General features: G+C 42.5%; 1 long non-coding RNA gene across 1 annotated transcript; it reads left to right on the forward strand.

Moving 5' to 3' along the window:
* The first annotated feature begins 532 nt into the window (after positions 1 to 532).
* On the forward strand, positions 533 to 9683 carry LOC122218320. Its single transcript, XR_006201984.1, has 3 exons — positions 533 to 1369; positions 7619 to 7728; positions 9400 to 9683. It is a non-coding gene; the product is annotated as an uncharacterized LOC122218320 (long non-coding RNA).
* The last annotated feature ends 375 nt before the right edge of the window (positions 9684 to 10058 follow it).

A 10058-nucleotide genomic window follows, 5' to 3' on the forward strand; every position in this document is an offset into this window, starting at 1 on the left:
GAGAGAGACAGAGCATGAACGGGGGAGGGGCAGAGAGAGAGGGAGACACAGAATCGGAAACAGGCTCCAGGCTCCGAGCCATCAGCCCAGAGCCCGACGCGGGGCTCGAACTCACGGACCGCGAGATCGTGACCTGGCTGAAGTCGGACGCTTAACCGACTGCGCCACCCAGGCGCCCCTATAATATTCCTTCTTATAAATATAAATTGTCCAACTATTTTTCTTCTTTAGGGGGATTCAAGTTGTGTTTAACTTTTAGCTATTTAAAATAACTTTTAAAAGTCTATTTCAAAAATCGATTATACCTGACATTATTTGCAGCAAAGCGGAACAGTTGACATAAACTCAAGATGGCAAACAATATACTGTGCTGTACAGGAACACTGTACTGGAGGAGGGTCAAATGATAAGGTTGCCAGCCTCAGCCACAACCCTCTTGTGATGCAAGCGGCTGCAGACGGTGCTCTCTGTACATGAGGTAAACCTCAGCCCCGCTTCCTTGGCTACAGCAGATTGAACTGAGAATTGACGCCTGACCCAAAGGCAACCATTCATGGAATATCCAAGTAGCCAATGAAATGGGTTGATGCAAGAGCTCCGCCCCCGGTGGTCAGTTTCCTAGACGATGACCGGCCAGTGGAACAGAACGTCTTTCACGCAATTAGAATTTGGGACCTATTGGGTGTGGGAGAGGGGGAAGTAATGAAACGGTAGAGTGGAAATGGGCAGACACCCTGAGAACCGTCAGAAAGCCCTGTCCACATGGCGCTGGGAGCCATGACAAAACAGGAACAACGGCGTAGAGGAAAAGAAGTGCAGAGAGGGTTTGGCAGCGTGAGCAGAGAAAAGCAGAGGCAGAGCACAGCTGAGTCACTATACTGGCAGAGCATTAGAGAGGGAGCAACAGATGCCTACTGCTGAAGCGATGTCAAGAAAAACAGGTGGCTGGAGGTATACTGTGTCCTGAACGACATTCCCAGCTCCGCCAGGCAGCTGTTAAAACTGCTTCCTGCTCTTCCCCACTTCCTCCGGTATCCTTGCAATGAGCCACGTTAACCCGAGTCACCAGAGCACATCTCTCTTCCTGGCAACCTGAAAAAGCCTGATCAACGCCATGTAATATTCATATCTCTATTATGGCACGTATCAGGTGGCGTTATGATGATTTGTTTTTATGATTCTCCCTGACTACACTCCTTAAGGTCAAGAACTGGGTTCAGTGCCTTCTTAAAACATCCTCAGCAACCGGATAGTATACCAGCACATAGGAGGTGCTGGCGAATGGTTGGATGAATAACTGGAGAAAAGTGTGAGTGTGCATGTGGCCAAAAGAGCCACGGGAAGTTCAGTTAGCATTCCTCTAAAGGAGGTAAGTTTTTGGTTTTTGATTTTGTCTGCCATTCATTCGGGGGTACAAAACCATTTAATCTCATGAATTTTATTTGACACAACGGCTAGGCAAAAATTCCGCTTTAACTTTGTTGTAAATGAGCCACATTAATTTTTTAAATGTATTTATTTACTGAGCATTTATTGAGTCCTGCCTCATCTCAGACATTATACTAAGCTCTTAGTATACATTATACTGTGCTATATGAGGAGAAAGCATGCAATGAGACAGAGTCCCAGCCTTATGGAGCTTTTCGGTCTAGGAAGGAAATCATGTCATCCACACCAAGAAAAACAAAATAATGTAGCATGGCTGCAGTGGGGCAAAATACTAGGGAAACGTTGCTGAATGCCATTTTAGAGGAGACACTGGAAAGCTACACAGAAAAGGCTAGCTATTAAGGATGTAGCCGTATCTTTTAAAACAGTGGTTAATAATACTCTCTATATTGTCAGTTTAGTAAGACATGATCATTAAACCAAACTTTTCTTTTCTCTTTTCATTCATTTCCTTTCCTTTCCTTTTTTCTTAAGTTTATTTATTTTGAGAGAGAGAGAGAGCACAAGCGGAAAAAAAGGCACAGAGAGAGTGAGAGAATCCCAAGCGGGATGCACACCATTAGCACAGAGCCTGACACGGGGCTCCATCCCATGAATCATGAGACCATCACCTGAGCAGAAATGAAGAGTCAGACACTTAACTGACTGAGCCACCCAGGCACCCCAAACCTAGCTTTTCAACATTACTTGGAATATAATAGGTTGTGAGCTCCCAAATTTACTTTTTTTCTGGTAATAGTTATCCCCAGTGTCAGAGCAAGGTGTTATTATTACTATTTCAATTGAGATGAGAAATCAATATTTTCTTCAAAAGGAAACTTTGCAAAATAGGACTCTGATATAAAAGTTACATTACTGGCTGATTTCTTTTTTTAATGTTGATTTTTGAGAGAGTGCAAGCAGGGGAGGAGCAGAGAGAAGAGGACAGAGGATCGGAAGCAGCTCTGAGCGCTAAGTCAATGAGCCGGATGTGGAGCTTGAGTTCTCCAACCTGGAGATCACAACCTGAATTGAAGTCCCTCACACAACCTACCGACTAAGCCACCCAGGCACCCCAATGGCTGATGTTTATTAATAAGCCGAATGTGTCCAATTTGGCAATATGGGGTTATAATATCACTGTGCTTCCTTGCTGATAACATGTCAGCAGTTTGGTTGAAACTTCAAATTGTGACTCCAATAGCAAAACAACATGTATTTTACTGTATTCAAACTTTGAAGCTTAGTTACTGAGATATTGGAGTTAAAAAAAATGATATTGTTGAATTTATCATCATATATTACATTTATATTTGAGAAGCATCTTCCTGGAGAACACTCAGATTAGCAAAGGAGCCTCTTCATGGTTTCTGAAATTAAACTTTGAAATAGAATTTCCTGTTACTCAAACTTTCGGTCTACTTTCAACTCTGGCACAAATCTAACTGAAGAGTATCCTGGGTGTTCCAGGCATGCTGTCTAAAAAACGGTTACTATTTGCAACCACTCCCTTATGTGAATCAGGATTTTCTCAATCCTGTGCAAATAAAATAAAATACAGAAGCAAACTGAGTATTAAGACTGATATAAGCCTGTAATTGACATCCCTTATCCCTGATTTAAAGTTTTCACGTTATATTTGCACAACAGAGTCAACTGTGTTGTTTTTACCTGCTGGGCATCCCTCCTTCCTTCTGGTAGCAGCACCTCTGCTTCCCTCTGAGGCACCACCTGCCTCCTCGCTCCGTCCATGGGGACCCTGGGCTTATGCAGGACCCCCCAGGGCCACTCAGTAGGCACCATTGTCAGACCACAGTGACAGGTGAAGGGATAGGCATGTGAGCCAGGCCAGGCCACTGAGGCTTCATTCTGAGACTGTGTTGGGCTCTCATAGGAGGGAGATTGCAACTGATAAACATGGTCGTAAGCTCAGAGCTGCTGGGGCCCATCACAGGGAGGAAGCCCTTCTTGAGAATTGAGCAGCCAGTAGAGAGGGTGCTGAACTGCATTACAATGGGCAAAAAGCTTTGATCTATTCCTTTAGCCTCTCCTGAATCCCAGAACCACTTCGACTCAGGTCACCATCTTGAGTTTGAGCCTCGTGTCAGTCTCTGTGCTGACGGCTCAGACCCTGGAGCCTGCTTCGGATTCTGTGTGTGTCTCTCTCTCTCTCTGACCCTCCCCTGCTTGCGGTCCGTGACTCTCTCTCTCAAAAATAAATATTAAAAAATTTTTTCTTAAAAGTAAATAAATCTTTCTCATTCCCTACTTTTTGTTTCTTCCCTGAGTTAGTTGAGATTGGATTTTCTGTCACTTGCACTTGGAAAAAAATCTTCACTAATGTGCAAACAATGATCATTTTTCCCATTGGTTAATTTAAATTTTTTTTTTTTTAACGTTTATTTACTTTTGAGACAGAGAGAGACAGAGGATGAACGGGGAGGGTCAGAGAGAGAGAGGGAGGCACAGAATCTGAAACAGGCTCCAGGCTCTGAGCTGTCAGCACAGAGCCCGACGCGGGGCTCGAACTCACGAGCTGTGAGATCATGACCTGAGCCAAAGTTGGACGCTTAACCAACTGAGCCACCCAGGTGCCCCTCCCATTGGTTAATTTAAGAAGAAGCAAAATGTAATAAAGTTGAGATTATAAAAGTAAGTTTGTACCAATAAATCATCACTTCTCTTGGTTATATACATTTAGTTTCATGCAGGGATCACTTGACAAAAGCTCTGTTGAAATATAAAAATTTAAAAACAGATGTAAAATGCAAAAATATAACATGCGTACAACCCCCTGGCCTACAAAAATAAGGTCAAGTGCATGCATAGCAAGTCATTCCAGACCATTTGCCCCCCATCCTGACCTACCTTTCCAGCCTCAGGCCTTATACCCCCTCCTTGCTGGAATTCTAGCGCTCTCTCTATAGCTGCCTTTGCCCCTCAGCTCTTCAAAGTCTTGCTTAGCTTGTGTCTGCTCAGAATACCATGCTTTTCTATTGTTGGTTCTTTTACTCCTTCTTTATGGTTCAGTTAAATAGCACCTTTGCAAAGTCTTCCAGAATCTCCCCATGTAAAACGAATTGCTCTTCCTTCTGGTTGGCCGCCATCACGGTCTGACCTATGTTGTTGCGGGGGGTACATAAATGCTTTTGTTCTAATCCAGAGTCTCATGAGCAGGGTCTACTTCTTATTCATATGTGTATCCTTCTTGTTTCAACTCTGGCACCTAGTCGATGCTCAATGCATATTTGTCAAATGAAATGTCAATGCTGGGGCTTGGAGTAGCTTATACTCTTATTGCTCTCCTGGGTGCTACAGACCCTTCTCATCTAGGGTTCCGAGGGACCTGTATACACATAGTAGCAGTACCATCAACATTCACAGTCACTAAATACCATAAATGACCTGTGTGCCACCCATTCAAAGAGTCCCAGTCCAAGGATGACTTTTATTAGCTCTATTTATTGGTCCAAACATAAACTGCTTGGTTTTAATGGGGCCTTGAGCCAAATATAGTACTGCACAGATCAAAGAACCTCCAAGGCTATTCATTGCTGTGGATGCCACCATTCCCCATCAATTTGTATTTTGGCTTAGTGGTCTAGTAGTTTTCCCTGACTTGTCTCTATTTATCACAGGAATGGGAGATGCTTATCCAAGGAATTTACAAGTATTTCACAACACATTCAACTGTCAGGAGGCTTGCTTCATATCCAGCCATACTGGGTGTGTCACCATCTTGGGGCATCACTCATGCCTTGTGTCACCTTCATTGGACTGCTTAATGGACTTGCGTGTTTTAGGCCGTCTGAGCTGACAGTGACTTCCCGTGCTGCTTTCGTGAATATTAACCACTCTCAACTTAAGTTGGACTTGTTGGGCAGCATTAAATGTCCTGAAACTGTCCTTCTACTTTTCTTGATGGACTTTCTTGGGGATCAAGCACCCTGCCCCACTACCTGTTGAGGGAAGACTATGACAATGGACACTTTACCCTGTATAACAGTCAAGCCATCCTCAAGCTTGGAAGGGAATGCTTGTCTAGCAGAATTCATTTGTCTAACTGGTGGGTAATTGGTTTTGATAGCCCAGTTCCTACTGAATGATTAAGAATGTTTTCTTTGTGAAAACAGCCTTGGCAGAGGAGTGACAATAGACATGCTAGGGTTGTTGGGATGCCCCAGGGCCAGTCCAGACTCATCAACACCAAACTCCTACCTTTGGGGCTGAATTCTGCTGGATTGTCAGTGGGAGTAGGGAGGAGGCAAGGGAGGTGACGAGGTTCTATTCCCTTGGGCATTCCTACTTTGTTGGACAATGCAAGCAACTTGCAGGCTGGAGAACACTATTTGGGACATGTGCTAACATAACCACCCTGATTTTCCAGTAGTCAACACATCTGAAATCATTTTATTTTCAAATTGATCTTTTTTTTGTTGATTTGGCCATCTGTTGGTAACCCTCTCTGGGTTTACCCAGTTACCCCCTTCCTGGCAGTTGTGACCAGGGAGACATTACAGGAATCGTAAAATCAAAGAGGGAGAGGGGTGCTTAGAGTACATGTGTTGCTTTTTGGGATTAAAACCTAAAGCATTCAGAAAAAAAAAAATTTCCCTCCCATTCTCTTTAGATCTTTTGTTGTTGTTTTATTGAAAATGCACAATTACACCTGTTTTAGAATGTGGAATGAAATAACTAAGAAAATATGATCATAAATGGCTACCCTGTGATCTTGGGAATCCATTCAGGGCATTCTATTGTTAAGAAAAGGGCAGGAGTTGGGGGTGCCTGGCTGGCTCGGTCCATAGAGCATGCAACTCTTGATCTTGGGGTTGTGTATTCAAGCCCCACATTGGGTATAGAGGTTATGAAGAAAGAAAGAAAGAAAGAAAGAAAGAAAGAGAAAGAAAGAAAAGAAAAATGGAGAAAGAAAGAAAGGGAGAAAGAAAGAAAGGGAGAAAGAAAGAAAGGGAGAAAGAAAGAAAGAAAGAAAGAAAGAACAAAAGAAAGAAAGAAAGAAAAAAGGCAGGAGTGTTGGAGTCTGCTGGGCATGGGTTCAAATCCTATCACTGCCAGGCTGAGAGACAGAATATGTATCAAAGTACACAGTTCCTAATAGTGTTGTTTTTTGTACTCAAAGAACATTTTAAAATGTGAAACTAAATAAAGAATATTATTCTTGAACCCTTGCTACGTATATACACCATGCAGGAGTAAACTGCTTACTATCCCCAGAGATTCCACCATCTTTGTAAGGGAAGGCAGTGGTCCGCAGCCCCTTCCTTTGCTCGCGGACTTCCCCTTGTTGCATTTCGATCTTGAGACTGGTGGATGTCTTCCCGTATCCTCAAAGGACTTATGGTTTAGTGGACACTGAGAGTAGCATCCACTTGTTCCTGCAGAGATTTGAAACAAGGGGCTTATTGGCCATCTCACTCAAAAGGCCCTAGACGGAGAGGAGAAGGAGGAAGTCAAGAGATTTGGGAGTTGGAAGGAGATGAGTACTCTCTGTATCTGCCTGGCAGAGGAAAAGCTCCTAAGTGCAGAAAACATAATGACTGCCTTTGTTTGCTGGAAGGTTGCTGGTGTCTTTGGTTTTCAAGTTTTTGCCTGCTTCTATGAAGCAGGGAGAAAGCAAAAGATGTTGGATTCCCTCGAGTCCAGCAATTTGTAATGCCATGATATTAAAAAATTATTTTCATTTGTTGGAATGCAAATTCAAGAGGGAAATGTGGGATTGTTGCGTAAATGCGTGGTATTTTTAAGCCTGGTAAGTCAAAAGCGTTATAACTTTGTAAGAAAGCCACAAAGTGTGAAACATTTTCATGCTATTAGCCTCATAGAGTCATCTTAATCATGTAATGCGCACTCAAAATATCGCAGGCGTTTCTCCTCCCTCCCCTTTTCCATTTCGAGTCGGGGAGGGCAAAAGAAAAGCCTTTTCTTCCCCTTATGCTTCAAAAAATGTTAGTAGCTACCTTCGTGTAATTGATTTTCATACGGAGGTAAAGGCACGTATTCCGCTTTGGCTTGAATGCCAGCTCCACCTTTTATTAGAAGCCTCTTAACCTTGCAGTGATGTGGTTTCGTATAAAATGGCGTTTTTGTGAAGATTCAGTGAGGGCATGTGTGAAGTGTTGGCAATGGAAGCCTTCTGTGACTGTAATCCATTCTTCTTCTATTCCGTCAGTTTATCCTCACAAACATTTTATGAGGAAGATAAAGCAGGCGTCGTTAATGTCCTGGTGGGGAAGAGAAAGCTCAAAATGACACAGTACCTTTCCTGGGAGCACATATTTCGTAAGTTACAGAAGTGGGATTCAAATTCAAGTGTCTGGCTTTCCACCACATCTCCCCGAATCTCAGGAAATTCCACATTTTTTATATTCTCCTTAATGCTCAGGGAGTGAATTGAGTTCACCTATTGGCAGAATAGGGCTTCTTCACAAATATGTAATTATTGGTTGAATAGAACTAAGAAGCAGGTTTTTACCTAAAGTAGTATTTGGTCAACATTCCCTGATACGATATCACAGACATTCAAGCATTTTACAAGAATATTTTTCCCTTTTAGAGGCACCTGCTTGGCTTAGTCTGAAGAGTGTGCCGCTCTGGATCTTGGGGTTGTGAGTTCGAGCCCCATGTTGGGTATAGAGATTACTTAAAAATACAAAAATTGGGGCGCCTGGGTGGCTTAGTCGGTTAAGCGTCCGACTTCGCTCAGGTCATGATCTTGCGGTGCGTGAGTTCGAGCCCCGCGTCGGGCTCTGTGCTGACAGCTCAGAGCCTGGAGCCTGTTTCAGATTCTGTGTCTCCCTCTCTCTCTCTGCCCCGTTCATGTTCTGTCTCTCTCTGTCTCAAAAATAAATAAATGTTAAAAAAAATTTTTTTTTTTAAAATACAAAAATTAAAAAAAATATATTTTCCTTTTTGGAGTAACCAAGTGTTTTATTATTATCTTTTAGGTTAGATTAAATAAAGACCACTGGTGCTTGAAACACTATTATGCCAAATCCACCAACTAAGTGTGAACAGGTTCACATGCCCGATGATAGAACACAAAAGCCACATTACAAATGATGCAGTCATTGAAAATGAAGCATTTGCACAATCTGAAAGTATAATTAATCTTGTAGCAGATTGATTTCCATATCTCTTGTCCATAACATGGTTATTCTCACTTTTCATCAAAAAACTGAAGCCTGAATCACCCTCCTGGGGCCTGAAGAAGAGCATCTACGACAGGAAACTAAACCTTGGGAGACATCTCTTCATTTTGTTGAAACCTTGGAAGCCCCCAAGCTCGAAGGGGGTGGGGGGGAGGAGTGATGGTGAATCCGGAGGGAGAGGGAGGTAGTCAAAACCGGCTGCAGCCTGGAAGGACAAAGCTGAGGGACAGGAGCTGCAGGGACAGAGTGCTTGTCAGGAATAGATAAGGTTGCCGTGAGGAAAGTTTGTACTATTTCTTTTAAGTTTTAAGGAAATATTTCCAAGTTGATTTCACGGAATTTTATCACTGGGAGAAAATTTAGAACTTATGAGCCATTTTTTTTTCACTTTTTTTTTTTTTTTTTTTGGTGGATTGAGACCCAGAAGGATCAGTAGTTTCCCCAATGTCATAGTGCAAGTAAAACATGGCCAAGTCAAGACTAGGTCTTTTGACTCCCTTTTTGATTGAATCCTGAACTTGGTACATTGTTGATACTCCACAAATACTGGAAAGAAGGAAGGAGGGAGGAAGGGAAAGAAAAGGAGGGAAGGAAGGAAGCAAGGAAGGAAGGAAGGAAGGAAGGGCTTTTTCATTTGTGGACCTCAGTTTTGTACCCCAAATTAAGAAAAAGGCAAAAGACATTGTGGTGGGCTTTGTAGCTGGGCACAGAAATTTAGAAAGCCAAGTTTCTAGTTATGGTACAGATTGAGAAATATCAGAGAAATGACCACACTTCTTTTTTAATTTTTCCATTTACCAAGGGATAATCATTCATCATCGATGTGTTTGATCAGAAGGTCAGGTTCTGAAGCCAGCCACAAGATGAAGGCCACAGATAATCAAAACTGCCCTTGAAACTCTCTTAGGGAGGAGCCGTGCCAGAAACTGGTATACTGTTTCTCAGCTAACACCTCCCCCCATCCCTGTCTCTCTCTTTCTCTCTGTCTCTCTCTCTCTCTCATATAATCAAACTTACAAAAGTTAAATGCATGTAAAATTTGCCTTCACTGTTCTACCTAGTCTACAGGGAAGACTGAACTAAGCACTAATAAAATATTCTAAAATCAAGATCTATATTAAGGGTATTTATTTAATTTGGTGGAGCATCTTAGTTAAAGAAGAGATGACTAGCCTCTAGAATCAGATAATTTTTTTTTTTTTTTTGCTGCGGAGGCTTCAAAAGGGGGAATTTTTGTATGAATGTCCCTGAGAAAAGGAAAATGAATTTTATGACTACTGAATTTAGAGAAATTTAAATGCAAAAGGAAATCAATCTCTGCTGCCCTTGCCCTCCTCTCCCCCCCCCTTAAACAACAAAAACAAAATTCCTGGTTTTCTCCAACTTCCTCTTCAAGACTTGATTCAGGCATCAAAGCCTTCTGGGGCGACCAGTTTCCTCAACAAACTGCTTGTCGCTCTT

The sequence above is a fragment of the Panthera leo genome, chromosome B1 (assembly GCF_018350215.1).
Source record: "Panthera leo isolate Ple1 chromosome B1, P.leo_Ple1_pat1.1, whole genome shotgun sequence".
Taxonomy (NCBI): domain Eukaryota; kingdom Metazoa; phylum Chordata; class Mammalia; order Carnivora; family Felidae; genus Panthera; species Panthera leo.